This window comes from Meriones unguiculatus, chromosome 17 (assembly GCF_030254825.1).
Source record: "Meriones unguiculatus strain TT.TT164.6M chromosome 17, Bangor_MerUng_6.1, whole genome shotgun sequence".
NCBI lineage: Eukaryota > Metazoa > Chordata > Mammalia > Rodentia > Muridae > Meriones > Meriones unguiculatus.
In genome coordinates this window covers 27,454,268-27,477,902 of record NC_083364.1, presented here as the reverse complement: position 1 = coordinate 27,477,902, position 23,635 = coordinate 27,454,268, and the positions used below count along the sequence as shown (strand labels likewise).

Sequence of the window (23,635 nt, the reverse complement as noted above, 5' to 3'; positions counted from 1 at the left end):
ACACTTCCCCATTTCCCTCAAATAATTGAAATTAACTCACATCATTCCACTGAAATTGCTTTTCTAATAGCAAAATCTAGAGACATCCCCTACCCCTGGGGGTAACTCCATGTCTTACTTCAGTCCCTCCAATTCTTTCTGGGAATCTTCCACATTTTCCCTCCCTCTGCATCTTCCATATCTCCCCACCCCACCCACCTCTGCATTCATGGTGACCAGCAACTTGCTGGCCTGGAATGCTTATTTCACTCTATCTCTTGCATAAAGATTCCTTATCCATGCAGCCAGACCCACAGACGGTCCTCTGAAAGTGTCTAAACTGTAAACCTACATTTACTCATTTTTTAAACACACACATTGGGCTAGAGAGATGGCTCAGTGGTTAAGAGCACTGGCTGTTCTTCCAGAGGACCCGGGTTCTCCCAGCACCCACATGGCAGTTCACAACCGTCTGTAACTCCTATTCCAGGGGATCCAACACCCTCATACAGGCATACATGCAGGCGAAACAATAATGTACATAAAATTCTCAAATTAATCATATACATGTTCACACACAGGTAGCACACATTCCGGCACATATATGTGTATACACACACACACACTTTATACATATTAACCTACTTACTATACACCAGGCACAATTCTTAGTGCTTAGAACAGGATAAACGAGATGACAGCCACCACACTGACAATGTTCTAGTCTAGCTAGCAGCAGGAGACACAAAAGAAACAACATCAGAGGTGTGTCATAGGAAAGGGATATGTGATGAAAGGAATGCTCTAGAGCAGCACCTGAGGCAAACATGTGAAACAGAGGAAAGGGCCTGTGGAAAGCTCTGAGCAGCGTCTGGTAGATATGACCAAAGGTGATAGAGAGGAAGAAGGAAAGAAGGAGGAGGAGGTGCCGCCTCAAAGTATGGACAAGGAGCAGAATCTGTGCACCCTGTGGTCACAGTAAGGTCGTCGTGAGCACCGGAACAGCCCACTCGGACTGAAAGCCACCACAAGCACTCAAGGGACAGGAAGAACCATGTAAGAACCACGTAAGAACAGGAAGCAACACAGCAGCGCGGCTTAGACTAGGTTGTCTGCGGCAGTGCTGATAAGATGTGAATGTTTATTCCATGTGGTCTGAAAGCATACCCGGTGTCTCGATGTGGCTGCAAACCAAGAGTCTGAATAACTTCAGGACTGGGGTACCCCAACTAGAAGGGTGGTGCTGCTTTCAGTGGAAAATGAGGAGCCAGAGAGAAACAGTTCTGGGGTCAAACAGTGGAAACCCAGATCGGACGGTCAAACGGAGCAGGCAGCCCGAGCAGATGTGTTGGGTCAGAAGGAGCTCCAGAAGGGATGTGTGCGTGACTTGGGACGTTGCTGACCTGTCGGTTACGTTTTCCTCCACAGGCTACACACGTGTCCTCTCTGAGTTTAAACCCAGCTCCGTCACTTCATAGCGATGCGATCTTGGGGACACTCAGCAGCTCTTATACCCACCTCCTAGGGCTATCCTGAGATAACTAGGCAGCTGGTGTTTGTCACCCTGCACACCAGAAAGAACCTTCCTCACTCTCCTCACTGCACAATATTTTGGCCATCATGGGATCTTGACTCTTCCTTCTGACCTTGAGTTCAAGTCATCCTGACCCAGAGTCCTCCTGGCTCACAGTGGCCATTCCCGTATTTTATTTCTTTACAGAAAACCCAGAAAGGTTGTTGAGTCCATATGGTCAGAATGTGCTATTTGTGACCTGAAAATATTTTTGGAAATTTGCCTCCCATGTCTTTCTTTTCCCATTATTGACATATTACTTAAATCACTGTTTTCCCCCTAGACATGGTCTCACTGTGTAACCTAGGCTGGCCTTGAACTCATGATCTTCTTGAACTAGCCTCCTGAGAACTGGGATTTCAGGTGTGTGCACACAATTAACAATCCTAATCAGGCTAACATCGTTTAAATTAGAAAGGAAGCCTAGCAGGCCCACGTGATCCATGTTTATAATTTCAGATACTCAGGAGGCTAGAAAGGAACACACAGCAGCAGGCTGGTAGGCATGGTGCTGAAATGGTAGCTAAGAATTTACAACTGATCCAGAGGCAACAGGCAGAGGGAGAAAAAAAAAGACAGAGAGAGAGAGAGAGAGAGAGAGAGAGGCTGGGCCTGGAGGGCCCAAACCTCAAAGCCTACACACAATAACACACCTTCTCCAACAAGCCACACTTGCTAATCCTTCCCAAATAGTTCCACTAACTGGGGACTGAGCATTCAAACATATGGACGTATGGGGGGGCATTCTCGTTCTACCACAGGCACAGGAGAATCCCCGAGACCCATATACCAGCACTCCATCTCTGCTGCAATCATCAGAGCCACATCTCAAATGTGAGCATAACTTCCAGTGTGTGCGTGGACCCCACCCCATCTCCACCCCCATCCCACCCCCAGTGCGATCTGTTCATAGATTCACTCTTTCATACCAATCGGAGCAACTAATCCCTAGTTTCCTTCTTACCCAAGGAAGCAAGACTTGCTAACGTTACAGTAAATGACATGGGCAGGACATTCTAGTCTGTGAGGCACAGAGGCCTCAGTGTGAAGACCAGTGCCATTCATCACCCTATGGCACTATGGTTACCTAAGACAACCCAAGGTCAGATCTGTGGGTCTCCGACAATTTGTTCGTAAAACAGGAACTCTATGACCAGGATTACGGAGTTGGTGTGAGGATTAAGTGAGACAGGGTCCAGAACCCTGTGAGGGTTCACAAAAAAGTTCTAGTGGATCCTAACTCCCAGGGTATCTTGGATCTTTGGGATGGAAATATCTGAGGAAGCTCTTCCCATGGGCTTCATTTGGCTACACCAGGACCCTATACAGTGTTCCTATGCTATAGGAAGCTTTTGATAAGTTTTCTCAAGTATGCAGTTGGAAATAGAAAATGCTAGGGTAGAAGATGGAACCCAGTGTCTGATGGGGAAACTCCCCTCAGTATCTTCTGGAGCTGGTATTTGCTATTTTATGGGTTCCTTTTTCCCTTCCACCCTTTTCTACTCTTATTAACCCCTAGCACTAGATAGGAGAGGAAAAACAAAACAAAACAAAACATTAGAGGGGGGAAAGAGTGACGTTATCTTCCTGCTGATTAGAGGCAACCAGTTCCTTGGGGCGAGTTTGACCTTCCCTGGCAGGATCTCTAATTTCTTCTTCTCGTTTCTTTGAGCATGACAACTTGACAAACAGCAACCAACAGCATCCAACCACCAACCAGCCAACAACAGCAACTCAACCTCCCCAGGAGGCCCTAGCACTTATATCTCCTCTGAAAAGTTCCCAGAATTCCAGATGTCACACACCGGCAAAAACTATCTGCAGCTGGCAAAGCAACATCCTGACAAGAACATGAGGCAAATCAGTCACCTGCTATGAAGAGCCCCATATCTCCACACCTGGGATTAAAACAAAAACATGTTTACATAACATTTTGGGAGGGTTGATGGATTGATTGATTTTGTTTTTTGATTCAGGGTTTCTCTGTGTAGCCCTGGCTGTCTGTCTGTAGACCAAGCTGGCCTTGAACTCACAAAGATCAGCCTGCCTCTGCCTCCTGATTGCTGGGATTAAAGGTGTGTGCCACCACTGCCCCATTTCTGTGTTTTTAAAAGAAACCAAAATTACACAATTCTCACTACAATCTTCTGTAACTAATACCGCACAAGATGAGAACTTAAACAAAGACGAGTTAGAAAGGCTCTATCCACCAGTCAATGAGAGCAGAGTGCTTGAGTCTACTAGTGGCATGGCTTCAACCAGAAGCCCAACACCTATGCACATCAGGGCAGCCTCGGAGGACCTGAAGCAGCGGAAGTCACCTATCCAACTGCAGCCTCTGACACACTCCTATCAAAGCAACGAGGCCAATTTCTCTGGTAACTATTACCTCTAAAACTGGAGCTCTTGGGTAAGCAAACCTGAAATCCTACTTAGTACAGACACTGGACTGCAAACAAGGACGTCAGCAATCACAGGCTTCCTGACAACCTTCACAAAGGGTCTGTACCCGGACCTGGCAGATATGCTTGCCTGTCTCACTCCTGACCAGTCCGTGAAAACTCACTGGCCTTCTCTGGTTCCGGTGCTGCCCTGATACTTGAATACACTGTTATGTTCATTTTGCCCTGAACGTCTGACACTTTCTTCTTTCTCATGTGGAGATGTCACACCCCATGTTTAGTCCAGTGTTCCACCTTGCAGCTGCACTCAGAGCTCCTCACGGGGGAGGGGGGCAGGGCCTGCACACACAGAATAATATGGGTTGCAGAATAAGCTTCCTGGTCATCACCCCTAGCTCACGGCAGCCTGACCCCAAGTGGTCGGGACTATGAAAGACAGTTCGTTCTAGTCACAAATAGTTATGGATTTAGACTTTCGGGATGGCAACTCACTAATCCAGACCCTACATCCTCTTTAAGATCGAGTCCTAGGACTAACGAGGTTTTGCAAGATGACTATCCTTTCACAGTAAAGTTTTTTTTTTTTTTTTTTGTATGAGATTTTTTTTTCAATGCAGTTTATTCAGGAACCTTGAACAATCATCTGACCCTAGGGAAAGCCAGCCCACTTTAAATAGCCTCTGGGTAGCCAACCTCAGCATGCCACGTGGGCAATGCAGATAGGTCCACATACATGGAAGCAAGCCAGATCCTCGGCCTTAGCCAAATGTGGAGTTGTTCTTGACAGAGAGCACTCACCATCGGGAAGGTGGAAGGCGGAAACCAGCTCCATCTTTCAGACGCAGCATTACGCAGCTCTCTACAGTTCCCCCTTTTTGTTTTAGACGCATCAGGCAAGAGTAGAGGTCTGATCTCTGATATTAGAAATAAATTGGGACTTTGCACTGATGTTCATTTAGGTGTCATCCACCCAAAGAGCATCAGACCCGTCCGATACCTTTTTCTCAGAGGCGGGACCTGGGGCATCAACCCGAATGCAATCAGACATGCTCTTCTCTGGGTCCAAAGCGGCTGACCCTGAGTGCAGTGCTTAGCCTCGCATCCTGAGCGTAACATTTTGGCTTTTTATGGTAGCCAACCATGCTTGGGGAGAATGTCCTGCTTCAATGGCTGTAAAGGCCTGAATGATCATGGCTGCTTTACACTGTTGTGAGACTCTAATCTTGCATATATACCACAGGCAAACCAAGGAGACCAACACCAGAAGGCCTGCTAACGCTCCCATGCCCACCCATTCCTTCAGATGATTCATGGCTGCAGCAATCCATGATGATAATCCTGTAGCTAGTCCTGCGTCCACTCTGGTAGAATTTATCATGACAATGGCCACTCTCAGCTGCTCCATCACAGTATCGAATTCTCCAGTCCAATTACCTAAAATATACTAGACAATTGTTTAGACAGATTTGCAGCACAGGGAAAATTCTCATGTTGTATGCTAGTGACTCAAAGTCCAGCATACTTTCATTGACAGCCAAGTTGAGCGATTTGCCATAGGGTATCAATTTGCTCCTGCACGAGGTCAATCCTCTGATTGAACACCATCAAACCTCCTTTTAGTTGAGCATTAATTCCTTTTTGTACATCTAAGGCATGAGCTACATTGGCTAAAAGGTTATTCAGGGTCTGAGCAGTCTGCCCAGTATGACTCATGGCTAATGCCGCGGTGGTAGCTCCAACAGCCGCCAATGAGATGGCAGTAACAATGGCGGCTGTAATTCCAAGATCCCTTTTCTGTCTGAAAAGAGTCATAGGGTGAGGGGCATCAATGAGCACAGGCACCCAGCGAGGCATGCGAGTAACCAGCTAGTAAATTTACTAGCATTGCAGCATTGGGAAAAAAAGCAAGTATCATTACCACAATTACTTGGCTCTATCTGGCTAATAATGAATAAAAATGGGGGATATAAACAAACAGGTGTGGGCTTATAGGAAATATTATGAGAAGCCTTAACCCCCTCGTTGGAACAACAGTAAAGTTTTTTAATTCAATCATAAGACACGAGCTTACACGAGGGCCCACCACGAGCCACGCCCTTATAGGCAAGAAGTTATCAAACAGTGTTTCTAAAACAGAATCCTGTTATTACCAGAGCGCCCTCCTTCCCATCTGGGTTAAGTTTTAACAAGAGACCCGTGGAGTCTTAGGGCTGGACAACTGGCAGGCAATGGCACAGCAGCCAAGAAGAGGCACAGCTGTCCACAGCACAGCAACATCCTTTACTCATACTCTAGTTAACTTAACTTTACTGCGGTTCAAGTATGCCTCTCTGACTTCACAGTGTCACCAGCATCTACTTACAGGGGATTTGGAGCCGTTAACAAAGCAATGGTCACGTGCCACATTGAGCAATGCCCAGCTCATAAAAACTCTGGTCAGAATCAGTCGCGGCGGCCCAAGGACCTCAGCAAACAATAATGTCCTTCCTGCTCTTCTCAGAGCCGCCCTAATTAGCCGTTAAGAGTCTCTGAGACCGGGGCTTAAACTCAGGCCTGGCCATGTGCAGAATACAAAGCGCTACACTAAGGACCTCCCAGAAGCCTCTGCCGTAGGAGGATGTAGATGGGCAGGATGCCAGCGGGGCAGAAAGGCCTACGTGAGCAGTACTGGGTCCAAGTTGAGGTTTGGACACAGTTCGTGTTGCTTCCTCAGGAGCTGCTCTTAGGGAGTGGCACTACCCAGCAAGTGCCCCTGAGTGCCACAGGGAGGAAGGGAAGCTTGCCTTGGGCTTCCTGGAGCCACCGCTTTTATCCCACTTTGCACGCTTCTCCCCAACTCCCTTGGGGAGTGACCAGGACGCCCACTCTTCCTCCAAGTCTGCACTCAGCCCCGCCTCATGGGGATCCTGTCCTGAAAGGCAGACTGGCCAGAGTCTGTGAGTCTTGCCTGAGGAACCCATGCCTCACTGTCTGCGCAGTCACTCCCACTCTACGACCCCTGATAGGACCCTTGAGGACTGGGGACCCAGGTTAGGACACGAGGACTTTGGGTACTATGCCTGGCCTTCAGAGCAACCAGCTCACCATGTCTCCTCTTGAGCAACAGCTCAGCCTAGGATTCTGATAAAAGGTAGACCACCTGTGAGTCACACATTAGTGTGCAACTTATGCATCGGCCCTCATCCCCTCTTGTGCACAGATGTGTCCCAAGTCAGTGTGAGTCAAGAACAAAAAGGATCCAGTCTCTGCCGCTCAGGCCTTAGGGGTAGAAGAAACAAACAAAACTGTGTGAAGCTTTAAGAACTGCAGGCCGGGGTGCTGCCAGCTTTGCTAGAGGAAGTCAAAAAAGGTTTACCCTGTTTTGAAGGATAAATAGGAGTTCGCCAGACAGAGCAAGGTAAAGCCTAGCTGAGGCCAGCAAAGCAAAAACTGGGTCACGGATGGCCCTGTTATGCTCAGAGCTGGGGAAGCTGGGAGAGTGTGGGGCTCAGTGATGGGCTCCCAGGAGGCCTCTGCTCCAGGGATGACTGGCTCCACCCCAAGCAAGGGACATCAAGATACTGTTTTCTCTAAACCAGTGGTTCTCAGCCTGTGGGTCACAGCCCCCCTTGCCAAACCTCTCTCTCAAAAAAGTGTTTACAGTATGATGCATAACGTTAGCAAAGTTACAGTTATAAAGTAGCAATGAAAAAAATTTAAAGGTTGGGGGGGACATGAGGAGCTCTATTAAAGGGCCACAGCATTAGGAAGGTGGAGAACCACTGGTCCTACTGTGATGAGCTTTGGTAGAATGTGAAGCGCCATCGAGGCAGCACCCCAGCAGGCAGCAGGCAAGCTGTGGTCCATCTTCTCCCACTCCTGGCCAGCATCCCGCCACCCTGGACCAGGGGATGCTGAACTCAGTCAAGTCCGCCTAGGAACGGCAGGCTTAGCCGTGGTGACAGAGATGAGACCCAAAGCAGACTGTAACCTCCCTGAGAGCAATGAGGACATTCTGAAGGGACACTTGCGGCTGTCTCTTTGGCTGTCAGACTACAGAATCAGTGCACCTCATGAACCCTAAATTTCCCCTTCAAGGATCTCACACTGAAAGAAAAGGCTGAGGTCCTGGGGATGAGCAGAAGAGAAACTTGTCTCATGGGGAGACTAGAGCTGAGGGAAATCACACCTTGTCCAGGATTGCTTGGCTACACATACTTCTGGAAATCTGGTTAAACCTTATCCTCATTCGTGTTAGAGCCCAAACATGGACTTGAGAGGAGAGCACACTGGATCTTTGTCTCTCTTCTCAGGTTGTTAGAGCTCAGGAGCTCACGTAAAACTCATAACAGGACCAAGTGCAGGGACAACCTGAGAAACGTCAGTGTGTGTCTAGAGGCACCAAGGTCCTGAAAAGAAGCCAAACAGTCCCGGGTTTGCATCCTACCACTGCCCCTTATTACCTTCATAGGCCTAAATGAGAAACCGTCTTCTCATCTTTGAAAGGATCTCTCACACAGTCACAAGGACACAGGGACACACACATAATACACACGGGCCCCCCACAGCCTAGTTCTGAGCACTAAAGCTAATTTCATTCTAAGTGGGTGCTGTAAGCAGCCATGCCTCTCTATTGCTAAACTAATTATTAATATCTTTGTTTTTATGTTGGTAAAGCTTCAAAGAGCCCCACCAAGGAGCGAGTGGAGTCAGCGCCCAGAGGCGAGGGCTGCTCTGTCTCTAAGGGAGACAGAGGAATGCTTCCAAATGCTTTCTGCCTCCCCCCTTCCCCCCTGCTCTTCATAGGATCAAGTTTCCCCCTGACCCAGTGGGTCCAGCAGCGCTCTAGACCTCTCGCTGAGTCCTTTTCAGAGGTCTCACATGACGGCCTGGCAGCCTCTGCTGTTCCCAGTGAGGGCATTACTAATACAGGCGTTTTTCCGCAAACTCTGGCAAACAGTCTGAAATGGCAAGTGAAAAACTTGTGTCTAAATTCTCACTGGGGCTGAGGGTGGTGGTGGCCAAGGAAACTCATCTTTATCAGGAGGGACTCAGGGCTCTCTGGGGGAGGCCAAGGGAAATAGCTAGGGGTCAGAGGGAGGGGCCCAGCCGTAGCCCTCACCTGTGGGCTTCCAGGGAATGCTGTGAAGGCCAGGCGCAGGGGAATCCAGCTCTGTGACTTCTTAGCAGTAGCAAACCCCAACAGCAGAGCTGCCTGAGACAGGAGACATGGGAGAGCACCCTGGGGTGAGGGGCTCGAAGGACTCGCCTGCTCTTTATTCACAAGATCTCTGAACTTACGACAGGCGCTCAGTAAGTACCAATAACTGAAGTGGGATGGCAGACAGGACAAAAAACCCAGGTTTTACACCCACAGCAGAGTCAACACATAACTGAAATCAGCCCCCCCAGCCTTAGTTTCCTCAGCAGGAAGATTTGGAATGATGACACCTACGTTAAAGGTCCATTTAAGAATGTGATGTATGCAAAACACCATCCATCACCCTGATGCAATGCATGAAAACAGCCATCCACCTCCTAAATGGGATTCTCAGCTTCTGATACAGAGCAGAGCCAACTGTCAATCAGATCTATCTTTAGTTCTGGGGAGAAAAGAAAGGGTGGACAGAGGTGGACAAGGTACAGAACAACTGGCCACATCTCCTGGGGATCTCACACTAGCTGAATATAATCTGTGCTCTGGACAGCTTGGCTCTAGAGCCCTGACTCCGGGTAGGAACAAGGGAGAAGCGTGACCTCCATGAAGCTTCCGGAGCTTCTGAAGCAGCTCGGCTCTGCAGTCCTGGAGTATCCGTGCTTAGCAGACCAAGGCTTTCTCCAGCCTCCCAGGACCACTGTCTCCAGGGCCAGAACAGGGATGGGATAAGGGAAACTTCTAGGACTCAGATTTAAAGAGAAACTCAGTCAGTTGTGGAAGCTCAGATTGGCACCTATGGATAGCAGAAGCCTATCTGAACCTGATTATAACCCTGAGGGCCTGGCCTCTCAGGCTCACCTCATTCACCTCTGTAATGTGGGTACAGCTGAGCACTCTTGTGGAAATCTCTCTGTGCTGCAATCCTGCTCAATAGAACAGTACACACACACACACACACACACACACACACACACACACATGCACATACACACTTACACACACCACACACATGAATACACACAGTCACTCACACAAACATACACATACATACATACACACGCTCACACATTCACACATATACACACTCATGAACCATACACATACACACACACCACACACACACACACACACATGCACGCACACACACGCACGCACGCACACACATACCCTGGAGCAAGGGATAAGAGAGACAAGAAGTGCAAGGAAAGCTTGCTGGGGAGAAGAGAGAGAAGTGGTATGGAGAAGCTGCTGATGCAAATGAGGACAGGCAGAGTTCAAGGGTCAGGAGCAGCACAGGTGGCTAGGGCAGAATTAGAGCTGAGGAGAACATGGGGACAGAGGAGAGACTGGCTGTGTTCACCTAGCAGAGTTTCACTCCCATCCACACCTTGTGTTCCATTCCCCTTGCACAGGTTTGGTCCCTATTGCCTACCTTCACAACCCTCGCCACAGCCTCCTAACCAACCTCCGTTTCAGATGCCTCACCTGTACAAGATGAAGCCACCCTCAAGACTAGCTCTGAATAATCAAAAAGTACCTCAGACACTTAAAACAATCCCTGTGTTTAAGCCACTCTGTTCGCAGTCCAGGGAGCGCCGCCTTGCTCCCCAGCCACCAAGCAGCACTAGCCTTTGAATCTGTAGACCCTTAGACTCTAGGGCCCCTCACTGGCCACGGGCCCTTCATTTACCCTGGACAGATGTCTTCAATGCCACCTGTCAAACCCAAGCACTGTAATCAGCTCACCATCTCCTCCTTCCTCCAGAGATCATGCACCCGGGCCTGCCAATGCGTCAAGCTATTTACAGATGTGGGAAGCATCTTGTTCCTGCTGCTGGGCCAGTAACTGAGCACACCACAAGGAACTGCAGAAACAAGGCCTCTCTACCTGCTCTACAAACAGAGTCATAGGGCAGAAAACAAACAGCGGCCCGGCAGCCACCACAGCTCCACACCAGAAACCCAGAGAGCCCAGTCAAGGTTAAGCCTGCCTTCCACAAGAGGCTGGCCAGCTGCAGAAAAGCAGCCATTGGCACCTGCTTATTTCTTTATTTGGTTTTGTGCCTAGCCCAACTGTGGCTTCAGCAGGCGCTGAGGAAACAACCATTTAATCAATCAATATCAACTAATTAGTAATTTAATTAATGAATGAAATCCTCCTGCTGGAAGCACAGAACTAATCTTATGCAAAATTAAAAAAAAAATATTCTCGTCTATTACTTGGAAAGGTTACCCAACACCAATAATAGATTGGGACAATGGTTGCACAACTCAGCAACTTACTTTTTTAAAAAAATCATCTCTCTCTCTTTCTCCTCTCCCTCCCTTCCTCTCTCACATACGTCTATTTACTGCGTATTTGTTTTGTGAATATGTGTGGGTGCATGATCTACAGCGTTTCTGTGGAAGTCGAAGGACAGCTGGTGGGGTCTGTTTTCTCCTTCTGCCACGTGAGTCCTGGTCATCAGGACTGCTAATTGCTAATTCAGCAGAGTGAAGAACACAGTCAGAGGCACACTCCACAACAGAAAAAGATGGCTAGCCCTGAGGTCACACTTTCGGAGTCCTGGAGTACCCACGGGTCCATCAGCGGATGAAAGGCTGGACTAGGGTAACCACATAGAGCATGTATGTCATTCTCAGGCTGAAGAAGAAGCGGTAAGGGACAAGAGGCCACCCCAGCATGGTTGGCACAGCTGAGGAAGCAAGCCGGCGTTACCCGACGTGGGAAGGAAGGTACGGAGGGTGTGGAGTGAGTCATCACTCTCCAAAACAGCCTGTCAGTCTCTTTAAAAACTGAAAAATACGTTTGCCATAGAACCGACTGCTTCTAGTCCTGGGCAATTGTCCCAGAGAAAGGAAAAGACAAAAACAAAGAAAGCAAACAAACAAACAAACAACTTCATGTTTACACATAAGCCTGTGCACTGCCGACACCAGCCCTATTTTCAACACCCCAAAGCCTGGGAACAACTAAACTATCTTTCAGTGGGTACAGTGATTTGAACAAGAGTAATTAGTCCCCCACAGGCTAAGGCATTTAAACCTCTGGCAGCCGTCTGGGGAGGCTATGGGACTATGGAACCTCTACGAGTGACTTTACTGGAGTAACACATGTCCCCAAGGGAAGGTTTCGAGCGTTCACAGCCTCGCCCCACTTCCAGTCCACTCTGTGTTTCCTCCAGGTGGCTGGGATGTTCCTGCCAGCACGCCTGCGCCTTGCTGCCGTATCTACCAGTACGAACTCTGACCCTCTGGAATCATAAACCAAAACAAACTTTCTTCCTTGACTCACTTCTGGTCACGGTTATTTCGTCACAGCAGCAGAAAGGTGACAAATGTACCGGTTAGGTGCCGTACATCCACTGAGTATTACGGACTGGTACCCGGCTAGTGATAGAGTCAGCAGAGTTGAGAGGGATTACAAGGAATGCCAAAAATGCATCTCGAAAACTGCATGTTGTATGAGACAATGATCCAAGGGGAGAATGGGGAGGAACCGGTGGGATGACACAGGCAGAGCGCTAGGGAGGTTCTCTTGGCTATGGAACACTGCTGAGTCCCAATCGCAGCAGTGGATGCCCTGGACTCTGCAGAGAACGTTTGAGCACTGCAGGCTCAGGACAGCGGTTTCAGGAGCCCGCCCTTCCCAACGTCCTGTAATTACACAAGATGGGGCCCGCTGGCAAAATCAAAGTTGTTTTCCACCTCTCCGACCCACCTGTGGAGCTTTCTGTGGATTCTGTAATTATTTCAAAACAAAATGGATGTGAGAACAAACAGGAGAGCACAGGGCACTGGGATTACAGAGCACATCCATCTGCTCCAAACCCCAGTGCTCAAAGCAGATCCGACCACCCGTAGCTCTGAAAGTCCCGTGAACAAGCCTCTACTCAAGCAGTTGTCTGCCTCTACACACACAGCTAACCCTTCCTTTCCCGGAAAACCATCATTCTCCCCCAAGACACGTCAGGATTGCTGCTATCCTCTTACCAGACATGCATCATACTAATTCAACAGGGTTATAACTATTGGGTTGCTTGTCTGTATCTCCAGCTCCATAAATGGAGCAGAGCTTGAGGAAGTGGCTACAACCTGGCCACTTAGCCAAGAAAGCCTTGTTGGTAGAATATTTAAGGAAATCTTTCAAAAGAATCGTAAGATACTCAATTTTTTATAGAACCGGTTTTTTGTTTTTGTTTTTGTTTTTGTTTGTTTTTAAATAAAAGCCCTGAAGTTTGAGCTGAAACTTCATGTAAGGAAATACGTAGATAGCTGATGGGCACATGAAAAAAGGCCGAGCAGCATTAACCAGGAGGGAAGTGCCAACACTGCAAAGAAGAATCCCGGGGGAAATGGGTAAAGCTGAAAACCACCTGGCAGACTGAATGAAAAACAGAAATAAAAACGAAAGGCAATAGCTGGTCCTAGGAATGGCAGAGGAAAAGGTTTATTATAGCTATGTGGGAGAGCATAGCCCTCAGAGGCAGGGACATCGGGAAGAAACCTGACTGGACATGACCAGCATGAACTGTGCCTCGTAGGGAGAGGGTTGGGGAAACCAGATGCAGCAGCCAGGAGGCCAAAAGTACAAAGAGAAAGGGTAACCAAAATGGCTGACTTTTACGGAAGAGCAACCTGGCCCCTTGGGCTGGAGAATTCAGGGTAGGGGACCAGGTATGCCAGCCAGGAGAGCCCTGTAACAGGTAGGGACTAAGGGATGCGGGGAGAGCCGACAGCCGGCGTCCACTTAGATATGTTAAAGAGACACCTCAGCCACTTGTCCCAGGTTTGAAACCTGTCACAGACAAGGATTGGCAAGGAGCACCTACAATGCCAGGGCCCTGTTCTAGGAGACAGTTTACCATTTCCTGAAAAACGCACACTGACCCTAGGATATTGCCAGATTCTACCATGGGTTTTCACAAGAGAAATCTATGTGTGTGGCTATATAAAGTTTTTTTTTCTTCCTGACATTAATAGTTGCACACTGAAAGCAATCCAAATATTTGCCTAAAGGTGGGTGGTTAAACTGTGGGACACCCACACCCTTTTAACAATAAAGGAAGAAATGGCTAATTTACCTTCCTGGGGCAGGAAGGTAGCACTCTGTTTGGCCAAGAAGGCTTGATGAGACAGACCTTGGTCAGTCAGGACACCAAGTCCAGTTCCAAGTGAGCAATAAACAAGCCCTTCCCCTTTCTGGATCTCTGCTTTTTCCAAGGAAGGAGGTGAAGGAACACTTTCAACCCTATTTTATGTTCTCTGTGCACTCTTCAGAGCCTAGCTCTTCCTCTCTCTGAAGCTGCTTGGGTGCCACAGTCAAAAGGAGTCTCAACTCTGGGTGAAACTGTACCCCACCCCACCCCCAGCTCAAAGCAGAGCCCCCTTCTCCACCTGGCAGTGCCTTCCTAGACAGCCCCTGGCCACTCTGCCTCCTCTCCAGGGTTACCCCTGTTCCCCAGGTGTCCTCGTTAGGGTTTCTATTGCTCTGGTAGAATACCATGACCAAAAGCAACTTGAGGAGGAAAGGGTTCCGTTCACTCTCACTTCCACATCATGGTCCATCATCAAAGGAAGCCAGCGCAGGAAGTCGAGGCAGGAACCTGGAGCTGACGCAGGAGCCACAGAGGGTGCTGCTTACTGGCTCCTCATGGCTTGCTCAGCCTGCTTTCTTATAGAACCCAAGACCACCAGCTCGGGGGCTGCCCCACCCTCAGTGAGAGAGACCCTCCTAAATCAATTATCTATCAAGAAAATGCACCCCAGGATTGCCCACAGGGCAGTCTAGCAGGGGCATTATCTCGCTTGTTGTTTCCTCTTCTAAACGACTCTAGCTGGTGTTGTCTAGAGTGGTAGTCAGAGACCGAACACTTCAAACTGAGGTTAGAGGTCTACACACCCTGGGATGCACAGCAGCTTTAGTTAAAAGTGGGTAGTTTTCTCTTTCAGAGTCCTTGAAAGACAAGCTGGAGGGGCATGGTTCCAGCAGAAAGGAGGGCCTATATCCTATACGGTCTTGCTTCCAGGAAGTTCCTCCCCTTGTCCTTGTCGGATCTGTGTACGCAAGGCTGGGCCAGAATTTCTTACCCAAGCAGACTGGGTCATTTGGCTGCCATATAGTAGACAATAAATATCCACAAAACTAGATCAACGTCTTCTTGCTTGGAATATTTTCTGAACGGGACTCCAGTAGCACAAGAAATAGTCCTAAGGGTTGAAATGAAATCAAGAAGCTTCCGTCCAACAAAGAGAACAAGCATGGGGTGAATGGACAGCCTACAGAATGGGAGGAAGTCGCCACCTACCTCAGGCAACAAATGTTGAGTCAATGAATGTGTTGATGAACTAAACAGGCAGCGTATGCATTCCAAAACATTCAGTGTCCTTGGCTACCAGGGAGATGCAGATTAAAACTAGTCTGCAATTCCATCTCAGCTGAGTCAAGAAAGCAAACAGCAACAAAGTCTGTAGAAGATGTAGGGAAAGGAACATTATTCACCGCTGATGAGCGTGTCAACTAGTACAGTCACCGTTGAATCCCTATGGAGGATTCTCAGAAGCTGCTTGTGCCTCCCATGAGTCCATATGGAGGTTTGTCAGGAAACTGACTCTGATTCAGCTCTATTGCTCTTGGATATACTCCTGAAGGGGTCAGCCAACACTCCAGAGAAATGCCTTGCGTATCTCTGTTTATAGCAACACCTTTCACAATACCAGGGAGGTGGAACCAGCTAGATTAGGCAGCCATTAAAAAAAAAAGAAGAAGAAGAAAACCTAATCATGGCACTTGCAGAAAATGGATAGGGCTGAAATCCTTGTGGTGAGTGAAGATTCAGAAAGACAAACTGCCTTATGTTCTCTCATATATGTAGACCCTACTTCCACTCAACAGAGGGGAAAAAAAAAACAAACAGATTCATCATAGGATCCTTGTAAAGAAATCTGGGGGGAGGGGAAGCAACCTGGTTGCTGGCTAGCAGGGAAGGCTGGGCTGATTGCAGCAGGCTCACTCACTCGCCTGGGCCATCAAGCTGCAGAAAGCAAAGGCAGAAAGAGTTCCTGGGAGATTAACCCTTAGGTGGGGAAATGCTTGCTGAAGCTGGCTTGGGAACCCCTGCCTGGATGACCACTTGCTTCAGCTTCCTCATCTGAGACGTGGGCGCAGACGCAGTGCCACAGGGAAGAGGGCACACAGACAAAGCAGAGAGGGTGGATGCTCAATCCGTGCCCTGCCCTTTCTTACCTCACAAAGATTCTTCCCAGTCCTCAGAGCAAGAACAGCATCAGCATCGGCAAGGAAAACCAAGCCCCTGACGAGGAAGGAGGGCTCCATCCCAGAAACTATAAGCTGCTTCTGAAGGGTACCCAGGCTTTGGCAGCTATGCAGGGAAAGGCCCGGGAAGGGCAGACGCAAGGCTGCCAGCCAAAGAACTGTCATGGTCCCTTGTTGGTTACACACAGCAGCTCAGAGGTCAGGCAGCCTCAGATCCCTGGCCCCGACCCCCAGTCCAGCTTCTTCCCCAGCATCCCGTAGCTTCACCCCAAGGGCTGACCACCAGCAGCTAGGTGGAGGGAGTCCTAGGATGGGGGCCCAGATGAAAGCTGTGACCCTTTCTACCTTTCTAATTTCCTGGGCCACAAAAGGAAAACTAAAATGTGACCAATGTCTCACCCTGTCCCCGACCCCCCTTTTAAGGACACAGGCAAGAAGTGCTAAGTAGGAGGCAGAAAACTCAGAAAGGAGAAGGGCAGAGGCCAGGACTCCATTATGCTAATTTAATTAGCTCTAATCTGCTGACAGCAGGGCCTTGAAGGGAGAAAGAGGCTTTTGTTGAAGCTTCATGTTTGGCAGGAAGTCACCCTCACCCTCCCTCAGAGATTATGAGTCCGAAGGCTCTGACTTGGGTCCTGACTTTCACATCCAGTGTGGCTGAGATTCCTAGTCACCCTTCTCGGACCAGCCTCTCAACTTTTCCAGGAAGGAAAATGCAGCCCAGATGTTGGTCAGTAAATGGAGGGTTTTCATCGCCTTTATGAAAGGGTATCAATAATTCAGAACCCCCCAAGATGTCAATCAGAGAGAGCAATTCAGCCAGTTTCTCTCCATCAATAAACCAAACGTTTCCTGCTTGCCTAACTCCCTCCTGCAGCGGGCAAGGAGCCTCACAGAATCAGACATTCTCACAGCCATTATGTAGCCGGACCCCTTATAGCTACCCATGAGTCACCGCACACAGGGGAGGAGACTCAGAGTGGGTGGTACTGCACTTGCCTAGCATGAGCAAGCCCCTAGGCTTGAGCGCCAACAGCACCAGAAGAAAAAGAAACTTCCAGAAAGCCTGCTTTGTAGCTTCTCCAGTTTCCATAGCAATACATCACTTTCCCACAATGATCAACTTTAAGCTGCAAACTGTTTTGTCTTGTTTTTCTTCGTGTGTGTGTGTGTGTGTGTGTGTGTGTGTGTGTGTGTGTGTTGATAATGTTTTTTTCTGTTCTGTTTTTAACAATTTTTAACAAGCAAAGTTTGTAAAATTCCTGGATGCTGAAGACTCAAAGTTGAGAATGAGAGACACAGAAGGCTTCTGTGACAACTTCCCCCTCCCCAAAGAAACACTGAAGAGGAAGCCGTTGAAGAGAACTCTTAAAACTGTGATAAGGGTGCTGAAGTGTAGCTCTTCACAGTTTCTGGCAGGTGGGTGTGGGGGAGGTTTGAGCACCCAGCTTTCTTTAAGGGGCTGGCCACTGGAAGTTTGAGCATGCTCCGGTGAGTATGGGGAAACACAGATTGGACTCTGTATTTCTTCTTCTTTCTTCTTCTTTCTTCTTCTTTCTTCTTCTTCTTCTTCTTCTTCTTCTTCTTCTTCTTCTTCTTCTTCTTCTCCTCCTCCTCCTCCTCCTCCTCCTCCTCCTCCTCCTCCTCCTCCTTCTTCTCCTTCTTCCTCTTCCTCTTCTTCCTCTTCCTCTTCTTCTCCTCCTTTTTCTTCTTCTTTCCTCCTCTTCTTTCTTTTGGAGGAGGTCACAAGAGTACTGGGAGGACTAGAAAGTGAATGTCATTGAGGTGCATTATGTGAAACTCAAAAAAAAAATCAATAAAAATATGCTGGGAAGAAAAATCCTGAATGCTTTGAAGCAGCCCTGAGAGTTTCTGGATGAGAAGTAAGCTCTCCTGGCCCCTCAAGGAGCCGTTCTTTCAACTCCACGCAGAAAGCACCAGCATCCTTCCTTAGTGTAGAGGATGCTAACACAGAACTGGTCTGGACCTGCTTCATTTTCTTCCAAACGTCCAAGGAGTACTTACAGCCTCTATATCCAGCACACAGGTAAGTTTATTAAAATGGCTTCCGGTAAACCTACTGGAATGCTTTGCCATCACCTCCCTGCATAATTTGTGTTATCGGTGTCTCTTAGGTTGACGTGTGCCCATGTGCATGTGCGTGTATATGTGCGTGTGTGTGTGAGCTTGTGTAAACATGCAGGCATATGCACGTGTTTTCCTGGGAGCTCGCTTTCCTGTGCAGAACACAGCATAGTAACATCCTTCTGAATCTTCTGTAGTCTTACCTTGAGGGTTAAGTTCATTCTCCTTAGGGTTCCAATTTCCTTAGCCTTGGAGAAAAATGGAAGAGTCTGGAAGTTCTGCACCTTACAAATCAAAGCCTTTGGCCTCCAGTGACTTTGCCTCTGTGTGAGCTGAGATGGTTGGAACTAAAAACAACTACTCCTTCTCCCCTGAGCCTTAGAGAATTCCTACCGCCTTTCCCCCAAAGAGGCATTGCGCCCTCTCCTTCCAGCTGGATTTAGGGGTTCTTACCTCAGCATTGGGATGGAAAGTGGGTACCAGGTATTGGAAAGGCTCAAGGGGGCCAGTTCATTTCAGTTGACTTCTGAGGCACTGGTTGCTTCTCTCTAGGCCGCCGGCTGCTGAGCTTGGCACAGTGGACTCTACCCCTGCCTGCAGGGAAAAGAAGAATGCAAGCTGAGCTCATAGGCACAGGTATAAATACAAACATGAGAGTGGGCAGCCTTGCCTCTCTCCCTCGCTCCCTCCTCCCTGACCGAGTAACTCCCACTTCAGAGCCCTTTCAGGGCTCATCACTTCCGGGAAGAAGGAAGGTGATGAATCTTCCCAATTGATGCCCACCGTTTTTGCTCAGTCTGAGTTACAAACTGAGTAAAGAAGACTTTACTAAAGCCAATGAATCCTGATGCTACTCAGTATTAGTATCGAGAAAGCAAAGTAAGAAGACATCGTCAAACAAAGAAGACATCCCGTGTCTAGACAAAGCCTGCAGTTTTGTTAATCTCATCAAACCTGCTCAATTCCCCAACCAACGGTATACTGTTTCTACTCTTACAAACGTAAGTGTAACTTCTCATTCATTCCAGAAGCATTTCTTGCTGGGTCTGATTTCCCAATCCCTATGTTACATCTGAGAAGATGGAGTGAAAATTTTAAAGTAACTGAATCTTACCTTGTACCAAAGAAATATAGGTTCCATTTATACATTTAAAGATAATAGCAGTAAAATTTAGGTGAAAAGAAAGAGAAAACTACACATGATAAGCATAGCCTTTCTGATTCTTGCTTTTCATCTTTTTTGGTCAGCCAGATCTTTTATAAAGATGGGAAATGCTGGGGTGTGATTCACAGTGAGTTCACATGGTGTTCTTCAGTGCCAGTTAATGGTGATATAATATGCACGTGCCCCTGGGTCCTCCACGATCTATGTCCAGTGCCCTACATACTTAGACTATAAATTCTACATGATCTTCAAGGGCTTGGTGTCTAATTCTTTTTGTGCTAATTTACAAATAGTATTTGAAACTTTATCACTCCCCTCCTCCCAAAAGTTAAATGTTTAGAGATACATCAAAACAAAGAAGTGAAAGACCTCTACAACAAAAACTTCAAGATATTAAAAAAAGGAGGCCACGGAAAACACTAAACAATGGGGAAACCGTTCGTGTTCCTGGTTGACAGAATTAATGTTGTCAAAATGGATGTGCCACCAAAAAATTAATTTACAGATCTAATGCAAGACCTATCAAAATCCTAATGTCCTATCTCACAAGTTTGCAGAAAAACAATTCAAGAATTCATATGAAACCACAAAAGAACATGACTAGCCAAAGCAATCCTAGAAAGTAAAAGTAAAGCTGGAAGCATCCCAATACCTGACCTCAGATATTATATTAATATTATATTGTACTGTTTCTATAGTATTGTACACTACTCTACAATAGTAGTGCTATAATGATAAAAACTACCTGGTACTGGCATCAAAACAGATAGGGCAACCAATGCAACAGAAAAAAGGACACAGAAATAAATACCACACTGTGCCCACCGAGGTTCTGACAATGAGGTGAAAACATACCGGGTTGGGGGTGGGGTGGCAGGGGTATCCTATTTAACAAACAGGGCTGGCAACACAGGATTTTCACCTGCAGAAAATGAAATTAGATCCACATGCCCACCTTAGACAAAGCTCATTTCAAAATGGATCAAGGGTCTTTATTTAAAACCGGAAACAACCTTGATTTCAAGAAGGAAACACAGGGTACTCTCCATCAGGGTAGGCAAGAAGGTTTAACAGAACACGAACAGCACAGGAGCTGACCGCAACTACTAACAAACAGGACTGCAGGAAAATAAAAAGTTTCTGCACAAGCAACAGAAATGGCCAGCAGGGCACACACACAGCTCACAGAATGGGAGAAAATCTTTGCCAGTTACCCTTTAGACACAGGGCTAATATCCAGAATTACAGAGAATTGCATAAACTGAAATCCAAGGAAACAAAATTGTCAACTAACAAATAGGCAGAGGAACTGAATAGATCATTTTCAAAAAAGAAAACAGAAAGAGACGCAAAGGGCTAACAGGGTATTTTCAAGTCTTCAATATCCCCAGCCATCAGGGAAATATCAATTAAAACTGCTTTGAGATACCGTCCAATCAACAAATCTGACAACAAATGTTGAAGACGATGTGGGGAGAAAGGAATCCTTATTCCCTGTTGGTGGGAGGTGCAGATTAATACAGCCATTGTGGAAATCAGTTTGACTCTTTCTCAAAACAAAACAAAAAACTAAGTTAAAAATAGAACTACCGTATGACCCAGCTATTTCACTCCTGGGCATATGCCTTACCATAGAGATTTTTTAACCTCATTTCTATTGCTGTTTTATTTACCATTGCAACAATTGGAACCAACTTATTGGCCCATCAACAGATAAATAAATCATGAAAACAGCGTGGGGGGAGGAATTGCATGTGCGATGCAATTCAGCTCTAAAAACAAAACAAAACAAAACAAAAAACTGAAATTACAAAATTTGCAGAAAATGGAAGAACTTGGAATGCCAAGTTCTAGATAGCATTAAACAAAATCACATAAAAAAAAAAGCCACATATTCTCCTTCAACGGTGGGACTTGGCCATAATATATGCTTATATGTAAACAAGTATGCTTGTGGGCACAGAATAGCATGTAGACAGGAGAACACAAAAGGGGAACAACTGCGTGAGAAGAAAGGCCTGAATGTAGGCAAAGGTCAGGAGTCATGAAAGAGGATATAAAGCTAATTGGTTCTCTACTTCAACTCCATCATGCAATTTTTTTCATTTTTTGGTGGAGGATATGAGCATAAAATATATTTGATGCTGAAAACTTAAAATCTAATATGCAGCTCCACATCTTCATATCATATTCATATATAATCAAATATTACTTATATTCTATATTATATCTATATTAACATGAAGCTAGTCTATAATATCTTCATATTCTAACTATTGAAATGTTCAGACTTTGGGTCTGCTTAATTTTATTGTGGGCTATTTTTTTTTTCCAAAAAATTAGCAAATTGATTTTATAGATACTTACACAGAAGACTTCCCAATACCTGAGCCCTGCAAATTTGCTAGGCTGGAGTCAAATGGGAAGACACTATACTGGAAATTCAACAAGAACAAATGATAAAATCCAGAGGTCTCTGGAACAGCCCCTACCCCTTCTGCCCTCTCCACATCTCCCAAGATCCATGTTCCCTTTCTCTCTCTCTCTCTCTCTCTCTCTCTCTTCCTCCATATATATATATATATATGTATGTATGTATGTATGTATGTTTGAAACCCATAATTAATTCCTTAAGCCACAAATCAAATTGCTGGGTCAAAGATTTTCCAAATTGCTCAGGTTTTTGTATAGTAGAACCGTGTGGCCTCCAAGCCCACTGGGCTAGAGAGGAGTGCACCCGTCCCATGGTGCTCTCTCCTCCACACCACAGCCACGCTAGTGGAAAAGAACATGAGGTACCAGGCGTCTGGGTTGTCCTTTCTTGTGTTCCCAATAAGCTCAGCTTCAGATTAAGATACGATCCTTGACGCTAAATCCGAGTGAGAACAGGCAAGGAGAAATGAGAAAGCCAGGAAGGGCGGGAAAGGGGTAGTCAAAACACAAAAACAAATATCCAGGTGGGGGGGTGGGGGGGAGTGTTAGAGACAAAGAAAACCAAGGGCCATCCCCAGAGAAGACAGGTGATTGGAAACAGAAAATTGAAGCCTGCCTTGCCATTTGCAGGGCTGGAAATACCAAGGCTTCGCTAAGATTCTGGGCAGAACACAGTAAAGGCAACAGGTGATACTAAAAGAGTTGCTGGAGGCCCTGGGCACCTTGTTGCTGTGCATAATTAATGTCAACAAAACACCAGAAGCCAGCCAGAGGCACTGTGGTGAAGGCAGGCAGCCAGGGAGCAGAGCACTGACTGCCTGCTCCCAGGTAGGGGAGAGCAGCAGCAGGCTTCCTGGGCCTTCCCAGGGACAGGAGGAGCCTGGGCAGCTGGCTCACCAGCTTCCTTAGTGGGAAATCCCCCACCCCACCCCCGACCCCCACACACGTTCTCTCTGTAGTTAGTCAGGCTCCTTGCCTTCTTTTATTCTACGCCACTTTTATTTAGTGAGGGGTAAATAATTCACCAGGTAATCTGTCCAAGCAAATGGCTGGATTTCTGAGACCCGGATGTCACTGGCAAGAGGGAGCCATTCTCCTGGCCTTTCCTAGCTGATTATCCAGATATAATCTGTATTCTAGCCCCAACAACTGGCAGGCCCCTGAGGGGATTGTGGGCTCCCTAGGGTCTTTCCACAGACCTTAAGTAAATAGCTTGCAGGCTTCCAACATTCCCAAATGATACAGGTCACCCACACTCCTGAGCCTGCTGGGGTAGATGAAGATCAGGACTTTAATGACAATTAAAGACATAGGCTGGCCAGATATTGCTTTAAAGATTGAGGGTAGGCCCTAGGGGTTAAAGGGAAAGTAGCAAATGACACAGATAAGATGGGGAAAGGAACGGTAGGGACCTGAAGGAGGACAAAGCTGGCAAGCAGAGACCAGGGACGCTAGAAGAGGCAGACAGGAAACCATCTGACCCAGAGACAGCTCAGGCTTGGTGGCTGGAGTAGCCGTGAGCTCTCTGCTCCGCTACTGTGTCCATCCTGAATCTCTTTCACAAAAATCCTCTTTGATGTACAGC

At 47.2% G+C, this 23,635-nt stretch overlaps 1 protein-coding gene across 3 annotated transcripts in view; it reads right to left on the bottom strand.

The window, feature by feature from the left end:
* Positions 1-23,635, bottom strand: part of St6gal1 (ST6 beta-galactoside alpha-2,6-sialyltransferase 1) — a 119,593-nt gene that overhangs the window by 71,174 nt on the left and 24,784 nt on the right. For 2 of the 3 annotated variants that reach the window (XM_021636160.2, XM_060370139.1), the window contains exons 2-3: positions 18,906-19,046; positions 15,400-15,559 (exon numbers count right to left, since the gene is read on the bottom strand). The gene's annotated coding sequence lies outside the window, so the exon portion shown is untranslated. The remainder of the gene's footprint in view (positions 1-15,399; positions 15,560-18,905; positions 19,047-23,635) is intronic. The other variant, XM_021636161.2, reaches the window with a different exon arrangement.